A 19,716-nucleotide genomic window follows, 5' to 3' on the forward strand; every position below is an offset into this window, starting at 1 on the left:
AGCCTCTGAGCAGACATGGCGGCCCCCTTCTCAGTGCCGCCGTATCAGGGGATCGCCGAATAGCGGGGCGCCGAGAAGCGGGGCCTTGCTGTACGTCCATCCAGTTCAACCTACAGTATGCTACATTTAGACTACAGATACTTATCCTATATTTGTACTTACAGTATATTGATCCAGAGATGATCCAATATAGATGATACTTTTCACAATGATTACTGCGCAGACATGAGGCGCCGGTTGGAGTATATCACATTGTCACTTAATGCTATTGGGCAATCCCTGAAAGAAACATCATTATTTAAGCAATACCTCCATTTTCCGCGTTTCTATTTTGACAGCATTGGGACCATGGGTTCCACTCAGTGGCAGATTTCCCATTAGGTCCGGGCCAAGGGCGGCAAAACTTGGGGGTAGCAAAAATGTCCGCCCCATTATACAGATGCTGCGCTCTCCGGCCTATCGGGCATGATGGGAAGGCACTTATATGTGGCGGCCGCCTCCTTGCTGCTCCCCTCCTTCTCCTTCCAAATCGCAGCGTCATTTGACCGTCACCAACGTGACAAAACATGGTGTCTCATTGCCATGGCAACGTGACGTCGCGACCTCAAATGACGTCATGACATTGTGTTACCATGGCAACGCGACGCCGTGTGAAGTCCGTTGGTGACGTCCGCTACGTCATTTGACGGTGCGATTCGGAAGGAGGAGGGTGGCAGCAAGGAGGCGGCCGACACATGTAAGTGCCTAGGGGCGGCGGATCTTCAAATCTGCCGCTTGTACCACTGGAGCTGAACCATGCGGTTCCTAGCCGAACCTAGGTCTCCCTACTGTGACCCACTGGTTCTAGAGGTATTTAAATGGTATGTACAATCAAACATGGCTACCTGGGTCATCCAATAGAAAGCCGCAATGTCTTGCGCTGCTTAAATTGTGGCTTTCTGGTGACCCATCGGAGTGAGGCTTGGATGGCAGCCATGTTGGTTTCCCCAAAGGGACCACTTGCACAGAAAACTATAAATATCCAAGAAATCAGGCAGCCCAGAGATCTATAAATAGCCCTGGTCATCTTCAAAGGACCCCCATCTTCCAATAAGATGCAGGTTAAAAAAAAGGTACAAAAAAAGGTACAAAAAAATATGGGAAGGGAGGATCAGGGCTTTAAGGCCCATTCGCTTGAATGGGCTGTATGGTACCTTGTACGGTAGCTTAGTTTAATATTGCTTTTAATGTGATCAACTCCAGTCCTCAAGCCCCCCTTCCCCCCCCCCCCAACAGGTCAGGTTTTCAGGTTCATAACAGGTGGCTCAATCAGTCCCTGCTTCAGCACAGTCGGCTCAATTAGATGCTCAGTCTTCGATTGACTGCGCCACCTGTGCTGAAGCTGGGATATCATGAAAACCTGACCTGTTGGGGGGGGTCTTGATGACTGGAGTTGAGAGCCCCTGTGATAGCCCACATTCAGAGGCTATATATATTTAGGAGAGCGAAGTATATATGGGGAAACTGGAGGTGTACTTTAGTGTTTTGGGTCTCACACTTACACAGATCTCCTCCTCTCAGATAAAAATGTATACGTTACGATTTATATTCCTATGTGGTGATATTGATCCCATCCACATATCCCTATCTGATTATTTAGGGCCTGACCCTAATAGAATATGTAAGTGACACACACACACACACACACACACACACACACACACACACACACACACACACACACACACACACACAGTGTATAAATTATTTTGTGTGGAGCAAACCGACAGATAATTGGGTTATAATAATGGACTTATGACTTACCACCACTTAGCAAATGTGGCCTAATACCTATAGGGAGAGGTAACAAGGCAATTATGGATTTATCCAGATGCAAAAGGTACAGTGTTTTTATCTGGTACCTATTTACACCAACACTTCAAGGTACTCGCTCAAATGTGTGCTCTGTGTCTTCCAGACGGCAATTTTGGAAATATAAGAGGAGTTTAAACCAGGGGTTCTCAATTGCAGTCCTCAAGAGTCAGACCCCCACACTGGTCAGGTTTTAAGGATATCCCAGCTTCAGCACAGGTGGCTCAATCAGTGACTGAGCCACCTGTGCTGAAGCAGGGATACCCTCTTAAAACCTGACCAACTAGGAGGGGGTGGGGCTTCAGGGCTGGAGCTGAGAACCAGTGATTTAAGGGGATAAGTCGAGGATGAAACAGATCTTATTGAACCTGCACTTCTTTGAACTATTTGCCACAACGCCTTTGGTTTATTACCAATCTTGATGACCAATATGGACTTTCCCCAGGGATCAAACATGTAATCGTCTGATCTGCACGATCAGAATCTATGTAGGGGGAGGGTGACCACAGCATGGCTATGCTGCTCCAACACCCAACTGAGCAGAGGGGATTTGAGGAAATATAGCGGCCAGGAAAGCAGTTACCAAGAAGCCAACAAATAGGAGAAATGGTGCAATGAGGCACCATGCCCACTTATTATTTGGCAATCATTTCTAATGAGTGCCTAGATACTGTATGCCTGGACATAAGGGGTTCACATCTCCTTCTCAGAAGAACTGCTAGGTAGGGAGACTGCCCTAAACACTGTATGATGTTGGAGAGATTGGAATATGTGAGGCATCAATGCACTCGAGTCAGTCATATAACCATCCTCACACTGGGACCCAAAAGGGTGAAATAGCTGTCTGTGAGTAGGGTTACTGGCTCTGCATTTCTTTAACCCCATCTGTGCTGAAATGCTGTGTAATACGGCAGGTATAAGTTTATAGGGGTCCTTGTTAAAATAGATACGAATTGACACACTGTGTGCTAATTTCCATGTCCTTTCCCAGAATCCCAGGCTGCAGGGTAAGCACTATGCAGTGCTGGGAGGTAATGGGGAGAGGCAGGGCTGCAGACCTGTCTGAGGCGTGTGAATGTGCTCACACTGGTATATTTATTTTTCGAAACTGGAGTTGAACTTCAGAACAAACTTTTGAATCCGAGCGAAATTCGAGCCAAACCCAAGAAAGGCTCGTCCTCTAATTTGTGTGTGTGTGTGTGTGTGTATATTATTATTATTTATTTTAACTGGGCAAACATTTGAGTTTGCTAACGCGTCTGTGAAAATGTTACAGGGTTGGAAAGTTCACACACAAAACATTCTCCTTATTTTGAGTATTTCCCCATGTTTAAAAATATATATTTTTTTCAGAATCAAACCCATAACACCAGTTAAAGTGTCCACCCCTAATATACAGCTGTTTGTTATTTTGTTCTGGTAGTTTATTTTGATCTTACAAATACCCTAACACAGGGGGGCCCAACTCCAGTCCTCAAACCCTCCCTTACAGGTCAGGTTTTCAGGATATCCCAGTTTCAGCACAGGTGGCTAAATCATAGGCTCAGTTGAAGACTGCACCACCTGTGCTAAAGCAGGGACTGAGTGACCCACTTGTGCTGAAGCAGGGACTGATTGACCCACCTGTGCTGAAGCAGGGACTGATTGACCCACCTGTGCTGAAGCTGGTACTGATTGAGCCACCAGTGCGGAAGCAGGGATATCATGAAAACCTGACATGTGGGGGGGGGGTGGAGGATTGAGGACTGAAGTTGAGCGCCCCTGCCCTAGAACAGAGGTTCCCAACTCCACTCTTGAAGAACCCCATCAGTCCAGGTTCTAAGGATATCCCTGCTTCAGCACAGGTGGTTGTCAATGCGATTGGGCCACCTGTGCTAATGAGATGATATCCTTAAAACCTGGACTGTTGGCATCCTTAAGGACTGGCGTTGGGAACCTCTGCGCTAGCACCATCCTCAGGAGGGGAAAGGGCGAGTGGTACATACTGTACAGTACATTTATTTTGTGCTTGCACATGAAGCGCATCGCTTACTTTGTACTGTACACCTATAATTCCCTACTAATGTTGCATGGTATAGATGCTCTGTATCCTTATACAGGGCAGCATGTTTATTTTCAGTGCATTACCCCCCCTGAACATGAAATGCTGCTTGAAGATGGATTTACTCCCACTTGGACATATAGTCGAACGCAGTAAATAAATGAAATAGTGGAAGTCACTAGGGATTACCCAGTGTGTATTATAATGATGATAAATGAAACCCGCAGTGACCATAGGACTGCAGAGTCCAGGAAATGTATGCTAATGAAGACACATTCTATAGAGCTTTGAAAACATGAGCTGGGTTCTCAGAAACATTTTCCATATGGCAATGTATTATTTCAATTCTAGGAAGGAGGATTAGTCTCACAGAGCATACACACACACACATACATACATACATACATACATACATACATACATACATACATACATACATACATACATACATACATCTATACATACATACATACATATACACACACACACACACACATACACACACATACATACATACACACACACATATACACATACACACACAGTACTTGGAGGAGCAATCCAAGAGCTTTTTAACATATTTTATGTCTTACACAGGATTGAAGCAGGGGTTTCCAGAGTTCAACCCCGTTCATTCATTCATTTTCATCTCTGGGGACCCCCTGCTTCCGGAGATACTTACCTCCTGTGGGGGTGCCGGTAGCCGCTCCGGCTGAGCTAGCTGGGGTGTAAAGTTTAAAGCTCCCGCATCACACGGGCCAATAGGAACCCGAACCTGATGACATCACGGCTTCCTATTGGCCTTGCAGGGTGCGGGAGTTTTGAAACTCCACCATTACGTGAACCCTGGTTGCTGAACAGAGCGGCTACCAGTACTCCCTACGGAGAGGTCTGTAGCAGCTGATGCAGGGGGGGCCCCTGAGCTGAAATTAACGAGGGTCAGCTTCGGAGATCCCCTGCTTCAATCCCGTGTAAAAATAAAAGGTATGTTAAAAAAAAAAAAGGTGTTAATTACCGCATTATACGGTGACAGTGGTTCAATTCTGACCCTTTTTTCCTCCTGCCTTATGCATTTTCTTGACCCCGGATAACTTGTCCCTGCATTCTTTCTATTCTTCAAATAACACCCCAGTATGGAGGGCAGCGGTCAGAAACCTTTATAAACCAATTAATTCCTTCAGTTATGTACTTATGGTGACGATAATATATTGTTTTCCAGCTGGGGTTTCTTTAACACCTTGTTGTACATTGCTTTGCCTCTCTGGTACCTAAGAAGTGAATACATTATTATTATTCTTTTTCCCCCATCTTCAGCAGTGACTAGTATGAGCCAAATTAATCAAGAGAAAGAATTTGACATAATGATGTTACATTTCCCTGGGTATTTGTAATATATTATATTATGTAGCTTCCAGCTTTAGTCCCTCTTACTCTCTCAAAATAATATCCTTTTTGTTTCATACACGTCATCATGATTTACACGTCTCCCTTAAGGGGGGGGGGGGCAATGTATGTATGTATTTATATCTTTATTTCCATAGCGCCATCCATCTACTGTACATAGCGCTTTACAGCAGTAATACACATAATAGGAATAAGCGCTTCACATAAATATAGATATTAAGAAAAGAAGTCCCTGCCCCGAAGAGCTTACAATCTAAGTAAGTGCATTGCTTCACAATCTATCAATAGACGGAACAATTAGCTTTCCAATAGGTCCTCTTTTGTACCTGGTAGCTATGTGTTGTTTTCCACTGCTGTGTAGGTGTAGCAGGTGTTAACGCGCCCGGTGGTGTGCGCTATAATACATTAGCCCCACCCCGTTTTAACGCGCGGCTAATGCAGACACAATGGTTTCTGTTCTCGGAGTTGTGTGTGTCGCGCTACAACACGCCCACCAGGAGCAATACACCTCTGCTATATCTGTACATGCGCACGGGAAAAGTAAGTCGCAAATTATAGGGGGTTTGTAAAAATTCACAGGGGGCTATTCTAGTAGCTCCAAAGTTGTCATTGCCAAACCGGGCTGTTTGGTATGTTGAAGTCGCGCAATGAAATTAGTGGGTGTGCTAGCTAGTGCTGGGGGTGGTAGAGGACGAGGAGGATCCCCCTCCCCCTAGCTTACTTTTAAAGCAAACCATTCCACTTCCTGGTAGCTAGTTGAGACATATGTGACAGTGGAGTTTCCCAGCATCTGGTTTAGTTCAATGCACAGCTGCTGCCCTAAATAGCAGGGGCTGTGGGTTCTGATCCAGTTGGGTCAACTGGAGATACTACTAAATTGGAAGTCCCCCCCCCCCCCTAGTTTGCAGAAAATGTGAGTTTGGTTATTCCGCACGGATTTGCACAGCCGGAATAAAACCGCTTCTAAAAAAGCCTTTTTCGTGTGGTGTTGCAATGCGAGAAGGGCTTGCAGAATAGCAGAGCGTGCCGATTCGATAGGAAGGGGCTCTTTAGAAGAAGATGGTCACACTTTGGAGATACCAGAATGGAACCAACGGTCTCTTGGTCTGCTGTTTTTCTATCTCTTGCATGTAGCAGTAAAGGGATAAAGACGCAAATAAAGTAAAGAGGCCGTAATAAGTGAGACGATGCACAGGGAACAGACACATTTGTATAATAATTAGAACATTATAATAATAAGTCGTACAGAGTGGATACTGTGTGTTTTAAAGCTGCTAATAACAATACAACTTAACTCTATACAGTGTACATGGTTGAAAAAGATTTGGTGAACTAGGTGACACCGCTGGAGGCAAATCTGTGCGTGCGTGTACAGGTCCGCAGAGTGAGGCTGCCCAGGGAGTCACAACACCCCTGGGTGAGAGTTATTTAAGTAAGCTTTTCCATGACGTGCCAAATGAGATAGGAGGAACACAAGTAACTTGGTGGCAAACAAACAAGACCAACTGAAACCTCTGACTTAAGAACAGAGGCTTTTCTTAACGTGGTAGCTAGATAGAACTTGCAAACACCGTGCATTGTTTCATTCTACCAAGTAGCCTTAGGCCTTGGCCATGTTTGGCGCTTGCTGGCGGAAGCGTGCTGACGCGCGCTCCCGCTCAGCACTGAGCCCCTACAGCCGCAATTAGAGCGGCTTTAGTAGGGGCTCACCTGCGCTTCCGCGCGGAAGCGCAGGTCTTGGGGAATTTAAATTCCCCCGCTTGCCGACGAGACAGGCCGGTCACGTGAGCGGTTCGCCCAATGAGGGCGAACCAGCTCCGTGACGTCACTGGCCCGCCCCCGGCCAGTGACGCGCCCGCCCCCTGACCGCCCCCTGACCGCTCCCTGACGCCCCCTGACAGCGCTTGCGGTAAGCAACCGCAAGGCCAGGGAAAGCACCCGCTTTCCCTGAGCCTCAGCACGCCAGCGGTAAGCGTGTCCGAGGCCTCCGGTCTGCAGAGAGCTGCAGGGGAAAAGACGGGTGGCGTGATGGGGGCGTGGCCGTGACATCACCCGGCAGGTTCGCCCTCATGGGATGAACCGCCGGGGGGCGTGGCCAAGCACCCGGTCGCAACTCCTGCTCTCAATTTTCTTGAGCGGGAGTTTCTCTCTGCGCAGCGCGGCGGCCCCCCCTCGCAGTGGGCCCGGCCCCATTGTGGGGCGGATCTTGTTCCTGCAGCGTCCACCACAGCAGGTGCTGCAGTAGCCAGCGGGGACCTGGCCTTACATACTTCTAGCAGCCTCTCCTTTGCTTCCACACTTCAACACTCTACTTCTTGTAGGACATACAGAAGGCTCTACACACCTATGCTTGACATGTTTGCTCTTTTGCAGGGGTTCTCAACTCCAGTCCTCAAGAACAGGTCCGGTTTTAAGGATATCCTTACCCAACGCAGTTGGGTAAATAAGTCCCTGCTTCAGTACAGGTGGCTCAGTCTTAGACTGAGCCACTAATTGAGCCACCTGTGCTGAAGCAGGGATATCCTTAAAACTGACCTGGGGGAGGGGGGCTTGAGGACTAGAGTTTAGAATCCCTTCTCTATTGGTTTTATTTTGTGCCAGGGCGCCTTCTGAAGCATAGCCGTCCCTAATAAAATAGCCTGTCCCACCATACAAGGTAGAGGTAGAAAGGACTAAGGACCGGAGTCCGCAACTGTGAATATTTAAGGCTTTTTTTTTTTTTTTTGGACTGTTTTAAAAGTTAAAAACATTTTAGTTTGAATTTATTCTCCGTACAAAATTTTCAGGGACATGAAATTCTGCTTTAACACTCAATTCTTTGCCCAAGGCACCAGCCTAATTTTTCGTTTTGACAACTGCAGTCTTTCTTTTCCCACTGGAAACCTCTCGTCCCAAAAAGCTGTATGCTGTTTATCCATGTAAGCTACTGTATAATATTTAATGCAAAAATGGTGTTCAGAACTGACAGTTAAAGTCCATTTGCACTTTTAAGCAGTCAAGCAAGACTTAGCTTTTTGCAGACCTTTTACCCTTAACAGAGAGAGAGAACCTCTGACCCACGTATTGAAATCTCCTTTGCTATTAAGAGCTTGTGAAAGGTTTACAGGCTACAGCCAGCCTGCACAAAACAGCTGCCGTGAAAGGCCGTGAATGGAATTCCACTTATACTGTACTGTAGGTGCAAAACATATCGCACAAATGTGCTAAGTACAATGTTAGAGGTGTGAATTTTTTCAACTGGAGTTCCTGGACCGTGTGAAATGTGCCGACCGTCTAGAAACTCAATGTGCAAGGTAATGTGGCCCTTTATATACAGTCCTGCCATTTATATACAGTACTGCCATTTATATACAGTGCTGCCATTTATATGCAGTGCTATCATTTACTACTGTACCACATTTACTAAATTATGGCAAAATTCCAGCAACATTTGGTAAATGTTTCCCAAAAATCCTCGCAAAATTTACGAAAGACCGGCATATTTGCGCATCTGTATAGAACATGTACCAAGGTACCTTGCTAGTCTGAATCTTTAAAAAAATGTCTGTCCTTATAATCCAAATACAGTTTAGAAAGTTGCGGTAAGATCTGCAAGGGCTACGGGTTGAAATCATTTTCTTAATAACCCTGCAGCAATGCGAGACCCTCTAGCTAAGGGGTTAATATTATAAGGGTGAAAACAAAAGCGCAGGAGCTATCCGACAATCTACAAGTGACCCCCAAAGTCTGTAGAACAGAGTAGACATGGTTATTGGGGGCCCTTCTGTGGAAACAGCTGGGATTCAAGTTGTGATCCAAGTTATTGTCCCGTGTTACCTGCCATTGACTTAAATAGCCGATAACACAGGATCGCCGTTCGATAACCTGAATCGGAGCTCAGCCAATCTCCCCCATTGTGCTGCTGGTAGTTTGGGCTACTTGTTCCTCCTACTACAAGTGTGATTGCCTTTTTTCAATCCAGATTTAATGGTCTGTGTTTTATTCAGACTACATTAACATCCTGCTGCTTGACAGTGATTTACTTCTGCTCCCTGCTGTGAATTTGCCAGATATAAGGAACTTTTTTTCCTCTGGTGTCTGATACAGATGTAGTGAGACTTACTGTCTCCGTGGTGCCGGAGACAGTGTCTGCCACGGGGGATCCGTGCTTCAGAATCGGACCCCGCATAGCCACAAAGCTAATTGCATGCCAGAACAAGGGCCGTTCTACAATTCGTTAGCATATGCTTAACATTGTATTGTATGTCTTTATTTATAAAGTGCCAAAAGTGTACTCAGCGCTTTACAAAGAATACAGTACAGGGAATTATAATAATACAATAAGTGCAGTAAAATCAGACAATAGGAAAGGGAATCCCTGCCCCGAAGAGCTTACAATCTAAGAGTTTTGATGGGGAACTTAGAGACAGCAGGTGAGGGAATAAGTGCTGTAGATGGCAGTGCTTAGTCACAATGGGTGGTAGGAGTGACTGAGTGTGGGGCAGTAACCATGAGTGCAGGCTTTTGGGATGCTTGATTTGTGGGGCAAGTTTTAAGGTTAGTCAAATAACTTAAGGGTTAACACACTTTACAGGGGAAGAGATGGCAGGGAGGCATAGGTGAAATCAGGGGTGTATGTCTGGGTTCAGGCTTAAAGGAGATTCCCAGCAGCAGGAAGGAGTAGATAGAGGATGTGAATAGAGGATTTGGGGGGTGCTTTTTATTTAGGGGTAAAGAAGTTGTTGGGAGAGAGGTGTATAAATAATGGTGGAGTGGGGAAGTTGGCGAGAACAGAGACGTTCATAAAGGAGTGAGGAAACGGTAAACAGAAAAAGCAATAGGGAGGGCATAGTGAGATGCAGGAGGAGAGATTCCAAGTTATTAGAGGATAGGAAGAGTACAAAGAATTACAGCTTTTCGAATGTTAAGTTCTCACAGTTGCGAAGTTGTTTTGCAGAGTCCCGATCTTCCTCAAATCTTCTCCTCCAATTTCAACTCCAAAATTAACTCTGCCACACACACTTTAACTGGGCCACTTAAGATAGACTGTCTTGGCTGTGAGTCCTATCTTAAATACTCTATTCACATGCAATTGAATAACAATTAAGGGAGGGGTTTGCCTATTCAGCTCAATGAAACATACCCCAATAGTCAATGAAATATTAATTTCTCTTGTTGGTAGAATTCAGATCAATGAAACACACCTGTTTAAAGAAATAAATCAATGTTAATCCAGATATTCAGAATGCATCCATAATTAAAGATAGAAATAAAACATCCAGAGATATGTACTCCAAAATTAACTCACGTCACGTTATTGTATCATAATGTTGTGTTATCTTCCAATAACATGACATTAAGTAGATCATGGGGTTACTCCGACCTAAAATAAATGTTTATTTCAAGTTCAGAAATCTAATAACGGGAAATGATGCTGGAAATAACACTATTTTAGTTAAATCCCTCTCTACTGTGTTATTGCACCAACCCTGACCCCATAAAAGCCCAATTTCAGGGTCTAGCTGCAAGTAGAAAGAACCGTAGGATACCAGCACTCCTCATAGATCTAAGTAGTTATAAAAAATAGTAGTAGTGAACGGTGCAGTAAGGAAATAGAACATATAGATGCAAAACAATGGAATAACAAGGTCCAGAAGGGCCGGTGATCACTACCCATTCATATATTCTACACCTTTTCTCTAGAATGAGTTATATTGAGTGCTTTTAAGTAGGGATTCTTTTCTGGACCTTGTTATTCAGTTGTTTTTCATCTACAGTAGCTGTAAGTAACAAGTTTACTTACAGTATGACCTAACGCAAGTTTACGTATGACCTAACTAACGTTACTTTAAGTCCCCGCATTGAACGTAATGCACATTTGAGGCTATGCGCTATTAAAGTCACGCCATGTTGCATACCACTTGCACGTAATTAACAGAGTTAACGAAATGCACTTTATGGAAGAAACCATAACTCAACCCTATGTTATCCGTCTTAAAAATACCTGATTCGTCTTAAATTAGTATAAGATGTAAATGAGGTGAATGTTAAATTGTGACTTAACTGCTCTTTGTGGATCGGTGCCTCTGGGCCCTGCCACTTCCATGGCCAAGCGCCCACTGGCACCTCCTTATCGCGTTACCGCTCCATCACATGATCCCAATGTCATTTCCATAACGGAAGTAAGAGGTCCTCCCTTTCCGTCCTGATTGTCGTCAAAGCTCAGAGTGCCACCTGCACTTAAACAAAAAGGCATGACATACACTGAACATAAGGGAGCCTACTACATAGAGGCACTGAAGGGGTTAACTAATGAGGAATGTTATTAGGAAATATTCAGTACAACTTTTAAAATGTGCACAACAGATTCATATCTTTTATATAAAAAAATATAAGAACGTTATCACCGCGTTTGCAGCCATAGAAATCCTTGATAAAACCTGCCCTTTAGACGTTAATTTGCTTAAGCGCTTCATCTGCATCCTTGCCAATTATTAGTAAGACCGGTTATATAATCTTGACCCCGTTCAAAATTCAAAACGGGTAGAAGACTCACCAACTAAATGTCTGCAGCTGGTAAAAAATATACAAAGAAAATCTGTTGTCTTGTTGGTTATTTCTAAAAATAAATCCAAGTGGCTGCTACGGAGGTCCTACAAACCCTTGGTGTTTGACCTTGGTTCTGTGAAGAACTAGAAGGATTGTTCTGCCGGCCTCAGCCCTCCTTATTCTTTTCGATGCTGAGCCTGACAAGCAGCACAAGCTCTGTTTTTATGGGATGGGAAGTGTACATCCATAACCGGACTTGTGAAAGGTACTGTGCAAGGGAAGATTAATTGCAGGCATAGCATGAGAGATCCACTTTCCCGGCGTTAAAGCAATTTATGTTCACCCAGCATGTTCCATGAGACTGTCGCAGTGCAAAGCAGTAATGGGTATGGCAACACACATCCAATCATAGAAATAGTCTTCTAATTACAGAAAGAGAGGGTCCAAAACGATTACTAGGGGGTTGCTCCAGGGCACCCATGCGGCAAGAAGTCCATTTGAACCCATTGACTGCCAGATGGGTCCTCTACACATTATGTTCCTGGTACCCCTGGCAGTGAGAGGGTTAATACTCTCCAGTCGCTCATAAGGAAACACTTTTAGATGGGAAGGGTATAGGAAGCAAGGGAGAGCGTACACAATTTGCATGGCAGACATTTACTGTGATGAGGCTTTAAGGCAAGGGTGGCCAACTCCAGTCCTCAAGGGTCACAAACAGGTCCGGTTTTCAGTACATCTCAGCTTCAGCACACGTGGCTCAATCGGAGACTCAGTTGAAGATCGAGCCTCTGGTTGTGCCACCTGTGCTGAAGCAGGGACTGATTGAGCCTCCTGTGCTGAACCTGGAGGGAGGTGTGGGGGGGGGGGGGGCGCTTGAGGACTGGAGCTGAGCACCCCTGTCTTAGTGCAGTGGTTTCCAACCTGGGGGTCTGTAACCACTAAGAGGGACCAGGAGACTTACGTACAAGGGGGGACCAGGAGACTTACGTACAAGGGGGGACCATGAAAAGAGGAGGGACATAGACAAACAGTGGCAAAAATAGAGATGACACTGAGTGACAAAATACAAGGGGTCACAGAGAGTGAGAGAATGGAGGAATTACATCAATAACCCATTCTTGGTTTTTACTTTGGGTTAGATCAGGGGTAGCCAACGCCAGTCCTGTAGAGACACCGGCAAGTCAGATTTTCAGGGTACCCTGCTTCAGCACAGGTGGCTCAATCAGAGGCTCAGTCATAATGATTGAGCCACCTGTGCTGAAGCAGGGATATCTTGAAAACCTGACCTGTCGGTGTCTCATGAGGACTTATCTTGGACCAGACTAATATACCTTATTTATTTACAAGGGTTTCCCTTCAAACCTACAATACCCCTACTTTAAATACTTTTAAAAGAAAATTTACAATCACTTTAAATCTTAATTCAGCTGTGGGTTACCAGCTGCTGTGAAACTAAAGCATAAAAGCACATTATGATGGACTGCTGTTTTGAGTGTAAATTAATGGAAAAGCAAGGTCACTGTAATTATACAGGTAGGCATCGAAAATATTTCCTTGCAAATATGACTAAACAATATTCATGACTCAGCAGGTACTGATCTCAAGGCATTTATAAAAACTGGAAACTAATTGGGCAACTGAGTCTTACTGAACGCCTGCCTAAATAATTATATCGTCTGCGTGATTGCTTTTGGTACGATGTTCAGCTAACCTTCAAATAAAAATACAAACTCTCTTAGTTTTGCTACATTGTAATGGTACCTGCAACACATTTTAAGACATGTAACCCGTACCTGTTGGACATGAGCATGCAACACTGTATGAGAAGATTGACTATAGCGCTACATGTCTCAGAGCTGTATGTAGGGACTCCGCTGAGGGAGAGCTGGGGCCTAGCCACGAGAGGACCCGCAGCCGGGCCTGGACAGAAGTTGGGCCCAACTTGCAGCGCCGGCCGTCGGGGGCCCACCCCCGCAGACCCTGGGCCACGTGTCCCGGCTGCCCCAGCGAGCCCCATTTTCTCAATGGTAGTGGTTTCTCAGTAGGTATTTCTACTGGGTTAGAGGGTATTAGTGGTGGAACGACCATGCTGAATACCCGGAGGGGGGCCGACAGCACAAGGGGCCCTGCTGGCCGGCGCTGGAGATTGGGCTAAGGATGCCAGAGGCTGCAGCCTCTCTGCTGGGGGCGGGGCCGTCACTGCACAGGCAATTTCTCCTACCCCTGCCAGTTTTACTCACCCACCGGCGGGAGGGGGGGGGGGGTTGAGAGACGAGGTGTGTGTGTGTATAGAGGGGTGGAAATGGAGCGTGTGTGGAGTTTTTGTGTGTGTGTGGGGTTGTGTGGAGTTTTTTTGTGTGTGGGGTTGTGTGGAGTTTTTGTGTGTGTGGGGTTGTGTGGAGTTTTTGTGTGTGAGGAGAGGGGGGGAAATGGAGTGTGTGGGGGTTGTGTGAGTTAGGTGGGGTGAGGGGGCAGTGGGGGAGAGTGAAATACATGGGGGGGAAGTGGGAGGAAAAAATACAGGGGGGGGAGGAAGTGTGAGGGAGGGAGAGAAATACATGGGGGGGATGTGTGAGGGAGAGAAATACATGGTGGGGGGAGAAAAATACATGGATGTGAGAGCAAGGTTGTGTGTGAGAGGGGGTAGGTGCTCACAAAGCCACTGGCATAGGGGGCCCACAAAATGTAGTCACGCCAATGGAAGATATTAAGTGGGCAGGAACTGGCTGCAAATGATGGAAGGATAGGCAGACTATTGAAATTCTTCACCTGCTTCAATGCACAATGAGTGTTGATCTGGTAATAGCACAAGAGACACCCAGGGTGCATGTGTATGTCCGGGAATGGCTCACGACTTCATGTTATTCCAGCAGCTGATTGCTTTTAAAGGGCGCTGTAAAGCGGAGGGGCATGGGATGGCGGTGAGAGAAATCACATGAACCCACAGCCAAATTATCAATTAGCATATACTGCAAAACGTTAATTCAGCAGATTACCAAATAACAAATACTACTACTTTTATAAAGAGAAATCCTTAGTAAAGATAGGTGAATGTGTCAAAATGCGATCCGAAGATGAGAAAACTAACACGAAGTTGAGGGACATGGGTGGAGGGGAAGAGATGGAGAGAGACGGGGTGGAGGGGAAGAGAGAGAGAGACAGGGGTGGAGGGGAAGAGAGCCAGACGGGGGTGGAGGGGGAGAGAGAAACGGGGGTGGAGAGAGACGGGGCATAGGGAAAGGTAGAAAGACGGGGTGGAGGGGAAGAGAAAGTGAGAGACTGGGGTGGAGGGGGAAAAGAGATCTAGAGACGGGGTGGAGGGGAATATAGAGATAGAGACAGTGGTGGAGGACGAGAGAGAGACGGTGGTGGAGGGGAAAAGAGAGAAAATCGGGGTGGAGGGGAATAGTGAGAGACGAGGTGGAGGGGGAAGTGCGAGATAGAGATGGGATGGAGGGGGAGAGAGACTGGGGTGGATGGGGAGAGAGAGAGAGAGAGAGACTGGGTGTAGGGGAAGAGAGAGAGAGACTGGGAGAGAGATGCCCCCAGCAAGTTACTGTGACTATACTACTGCATCATCTTAAAACTGTAGAATGTATTGTGACACTCAATGTAGACAGAGTGACAGTTTTATCTATCAAACAGTGGACCCATGTCCTGCTCCCTGCAGTATAGTCTTCAGGGTTTTTATAGCCATTACTTTACTTTACATGACTCAGTGCACCCACTGGCTGTGAAATAAATCGTCTGACCTGCTTCACCACTGCCCCCATAAACCTGTGACCCTCCCCCAGGGAACGTTTTGGTTTATTTATTTTTAATTCCGCCCTTGCCAAAGGGATGAGTTTGAAAGGATCTTAAACTAATAGCCTTCATTTATCAGCATGGCACATCACAGATAGTGGAAGAGACTGGACTAGTGAGACAAAGATCTAAAGCACACTGACAATAATGTGTATGGGAGCTCACATTGTTATTAGGGCTTCATGGGTGCACAGATAAAATTAGACTTTACATATATTGTGTGTGTGTGTGTGTGTGTGTGTGTGTGTGTGTGTGTTTTTTTTTTTTATTTCAGGTAAAAAAAAACCCGAAGTGTTCAAAATATCAGCACCAGAAAAAGTATGAGCAAAATAAAGGATATTTATTAACCCATAACACACGGTTACCCGACGCTTTGGTCCCCAAAGGGATATCTATCCATCTACATATATGTATGTATGTGTAAAAAAGAAGCAAGCACTCCAATGTAGATATCCAGAAAGGCCTGGTGCTAGTCTCAGAGATAATGTAAAGAGTATGTCACCATCCAGCAGGGCAGCAGAACAGCAAAGAGAGACAGCACTCAGAGGTAAGTCAGCAAAGTAATGCATTGAATCAGACACAAAAATCCGATGTTTCGATCCCCAGAGGGAAGATTTTTGTGTCTGTTTCAATACATTACTTTGCTGACTTACCTCTAAGTGCTGTCTCTCTTTGCGGTTCTGCTGCCCTGCTTGATGGTAACTCTATCTAATATGTGTGTATGTATGTAACGGGGCCACGAGTCTCTCGCATGGTGTTATAGGGGATGACAGGGCAGGCTTCTGAGGTAGAACGGAGTGATACTCACAGGTACAGCGCATCAATCTCCGACAGATTCCCAGAGTTGTGGGAAGGAACCTCTTGAGGAGAACTTCTCTCAACTTCTCCCTGACAGATTACAGTCTCAGGCAAGAAGTATAGTGAATCACTGGGATACTTTATTTCTCTGCAGCCTGGCACACTGCCCATCATATACCGCAGGCACTTAGCAACCCACCAGGTCTTCACCACAGGATGTCCCTGGACCTCACTCCCAGCCACTGGCCACCAGGAGCGGTCCCAGCTCTTCCCTTATCCCCTGATGGAATAAGAGGAAATGGTTTCTCTCCGCTCCCCTAAGGGAGGGCCTCAAATTGCCAGAGCCCTGACAGCTTGGTTAGGGTAAACCTGTCTCTCTCAATGGTAGAGACAACTGATCTAAACCAGGAAGTAAAGCTCATTAAGTCAGTTCCAGTAAGAACCAGCCCCCTGTCCCTGATTGGACAGCAGGCCTGATTGCACTACCTTCTCTGACTCACTGAGCTGCAAGTGTGTGGGGAAAACCCATGATTACTCCTGGTAAACCTGCCCTTACCAGGGATTGCAGCAAGGAGGAGGGTAGACTTAGTAGCCCAACCCTGACAGGGCTACATATATATATATCTATATCTGTATCTATCTTAGGTCCCCCTTGTCCCCTGTTTGTCCCCTTACCTTTCCATAGGCAGTGGAGGCTGGGGGGATGTGCAGTAGCAAGCGCAAGCAGCGGCCATTAGGAGTGTAGCACAGCAGGGGAACTACACTCCCAAGAATGCTGCAGGGGATGATCACACGGTGTGGCTCAGCCAATAGGGCTGAGAGATGCATGGCAGTTAGAATTATGGCAGTTGGAGTGTCTGACAGTTGGAGAAAGGACAGAGAAAGGGAAGGTAGGGTCTGGGTGTCAGTGGCACCCAAACTAGGCCAGATTAACCCTTTATGTCCAAGATAGGCCCCACTCGCCTAATCAGATTGTGGCTGCTACAGGGAAACCCCTAGCTAGGGACATTTCCCCTGAAGCTGTATACAGTGAGTGTATAGTGCCATTTGAAGACGCCGTACAGCGATTTGCAGACTGGGGTCTGGGGCCGGACTACCACCGCACTATCATAGACTATCAAAGGTGAGACCTTCCTACAGAAGTTCAACCCACGTGGAGGCTTTGCTGACATCGACGTCGCTGGATCAGTGGATCCCTTTTGCTTTTCCGTGATACCCGGGTGCTGGAGCACCTGGGCAGGTATCTCACACTGTGCACCAACTATAACACTTTCAGTTACTGTGGGCAGCGCTGTCTCACACATTGGGTTGGCTCTGGTAGACACCAGGGAAGTTGGGTTCCCAGGGCACCTCAGTACTTTGGGGAAATCCCATCAGGGGTGGACACTACGGTTGGAGGGCACGGTGGGGCTATGGCCATGTGAGGCCTATATTGTATGTGGGTTACTGATATACGTACCTAGTTTTACCTTTGTTCAGTAAACTGTTATTAAATACTGGTAATAAATACAAGTGTGTGATCTTATTGTATTGGGTCCTGTGAAGGGTTTATCCAGCGCTGTCAGGATCCCTCACAGGTGGAGGCGCTGTGACCATATGGATCAGGTACACCCCGGGCTCCCAACAGTATAATTTATTTTTTATTTTTTTAATCCTCACCCTTTTTCCCCTCAATTCTTGGGAATTATTTTTGTGCGATAAGGTAATTTTATTTTTTTCTGCCTTCTATGGCCTGCCGCTGTGCACTTTGTCACTCAGCCTTGAACACTGCCATTTGAGAAGAACTGTGGCAATCCATAATAAAAACACAATACTGTTGAATTTACAGCGCGTTGTACATGGAATATCAAGTAAGCCATGTTTAGTCGTGTGCTACTGAAATGATAAAAAGCTCTACAGTACAATGTGTCTTCTAGCTGCAATCCGGATCCGTGATGCTTATTTTTTGTTTTTGGCTGACTTTTTTTTTATTATGTGACACTTAGATCTTTGCTGCTGTTGTTTTTCTCCTTATGCTCCCCCTGGATTGTGAGAAGAAATACAGTGTTTTGGGACCAGTGAAGACAGGACCCACCAGAGGGTTTGAGCAGGGAGTTTCAACCATGTTTGTTTTTTCACTGCACTATTTTTTCCACAATGTAGTTTGTTTATTACTGTAATTATAGCACTGTCACTTGAAGTTTTCACTGTGTATTAGAGCACTTTATACAGATCACTTTATTGTTGGTGACCACTCTTTATGGAAGCACCTTTTTTTTTTAAATACCTTATTTCTGTACTTTATATTATGTGAACCAGGGGATCCTCCAGAGCCAAAAAGTGGACTCCCCCCTTCTCTTCTCACCCCCCCCCCAGCCCCCCCATTGTTGGGATGTTTTTCAATCTCCCGGGCAACAGGAAATCAGAACTTTGGGATATGATGTCACGGCTTCCTATGGCAAGAACCTCTGCTCGGCTATTTTTGGTACCGGCACCAGAAAACAGTAATATCTTGTAAAATGGTGGTCCCCGGAGGCAGTAGAACTGCTGATCAGCTCTGTTTGGATAACATTAAACAAAACTAGGAGTGGAGGATTGTAGCTTTCAATTATGAAACAAATGTTACTAACGTTAAGGAGAAAGATAGGACAAGGTTCTTGAACCAGTGCCACCCAGTATTGGGCATAAACAGCATATGACTGAAGCTGTAATTAGATGCTTTGGGAGAGACCCACGAAGAGTGAGAAGGATGATGCAAAACAATAAAATGTATAATCCTCACGGCTCATAGATTGGGGTGAATGTATGCCTGCTACAGGGGATAATGCAGTCAGTAGTAGCCTAACTGGCAGTAAAGGCTGGTTCTCCTCAATCTCAGGAACAAATACCCGTAGAGCTGAATACAGTGTCATCTTCATACAGGTATATAACCAAGAAATGACCTGTTAGGCTTCTCACTGTGTGGTCTCACCTCTGAGGCGTGCTTCCTGTTGTATGATGCAATAGAAGAATCCAGGATAGGTAAAACGGAGCACAGCAGGCAAAAAACGGGGGCTAAGCACAAGCCGAATGAGTTGAAACAATTCATTGAAATTGGGGTGACATCATGGAGGGCGGCATGGGGGAGTAACTCTGACACGTTTCGCAAAACGCCAAGAGCGCAAAACGTGTCAGAGGTATTCCCCCATGCCGCCCTCCATGATGTCACCCCAATTTCAATAAATTGTTCTTAACTCATTTGGCTTGTGCTTAGCCCCCGTTTTTTGCCTGCTGTGCTCCGTTTTTCCTATCCTGGATTCTTCTTCTGCTAC

General features: G+C 45.8%; 1 protein-coding gene across 1 annotated transcript in view; it reads left to right on the top strand.

The window, feature by feature from the left end:
* The window catches only part of CLSTN2 (calsyntenin 2), a 590,435-nt gene that overhangs the window by 95,559 nt on the left and 475,160 nt on the right, over nt 1–19,716 (top strand). The gene's annotated exons all lie outside the window — the stretch shown is intronic.

This window comes from Ascaphus truei, chromosome 14 (assembly GCF_040206685.1).
Source record: "Ascaphus truei isolate aAscTru1 chromosome 14, aAscTru1.hap1, whole genome shotgun sequence".
Taxonomy (NCBI): Eukaryota; Metazoa; Chordata; class Amphibia; order Anura; family Ascaphidae; genus Ascaphus; species Ascaphus truei.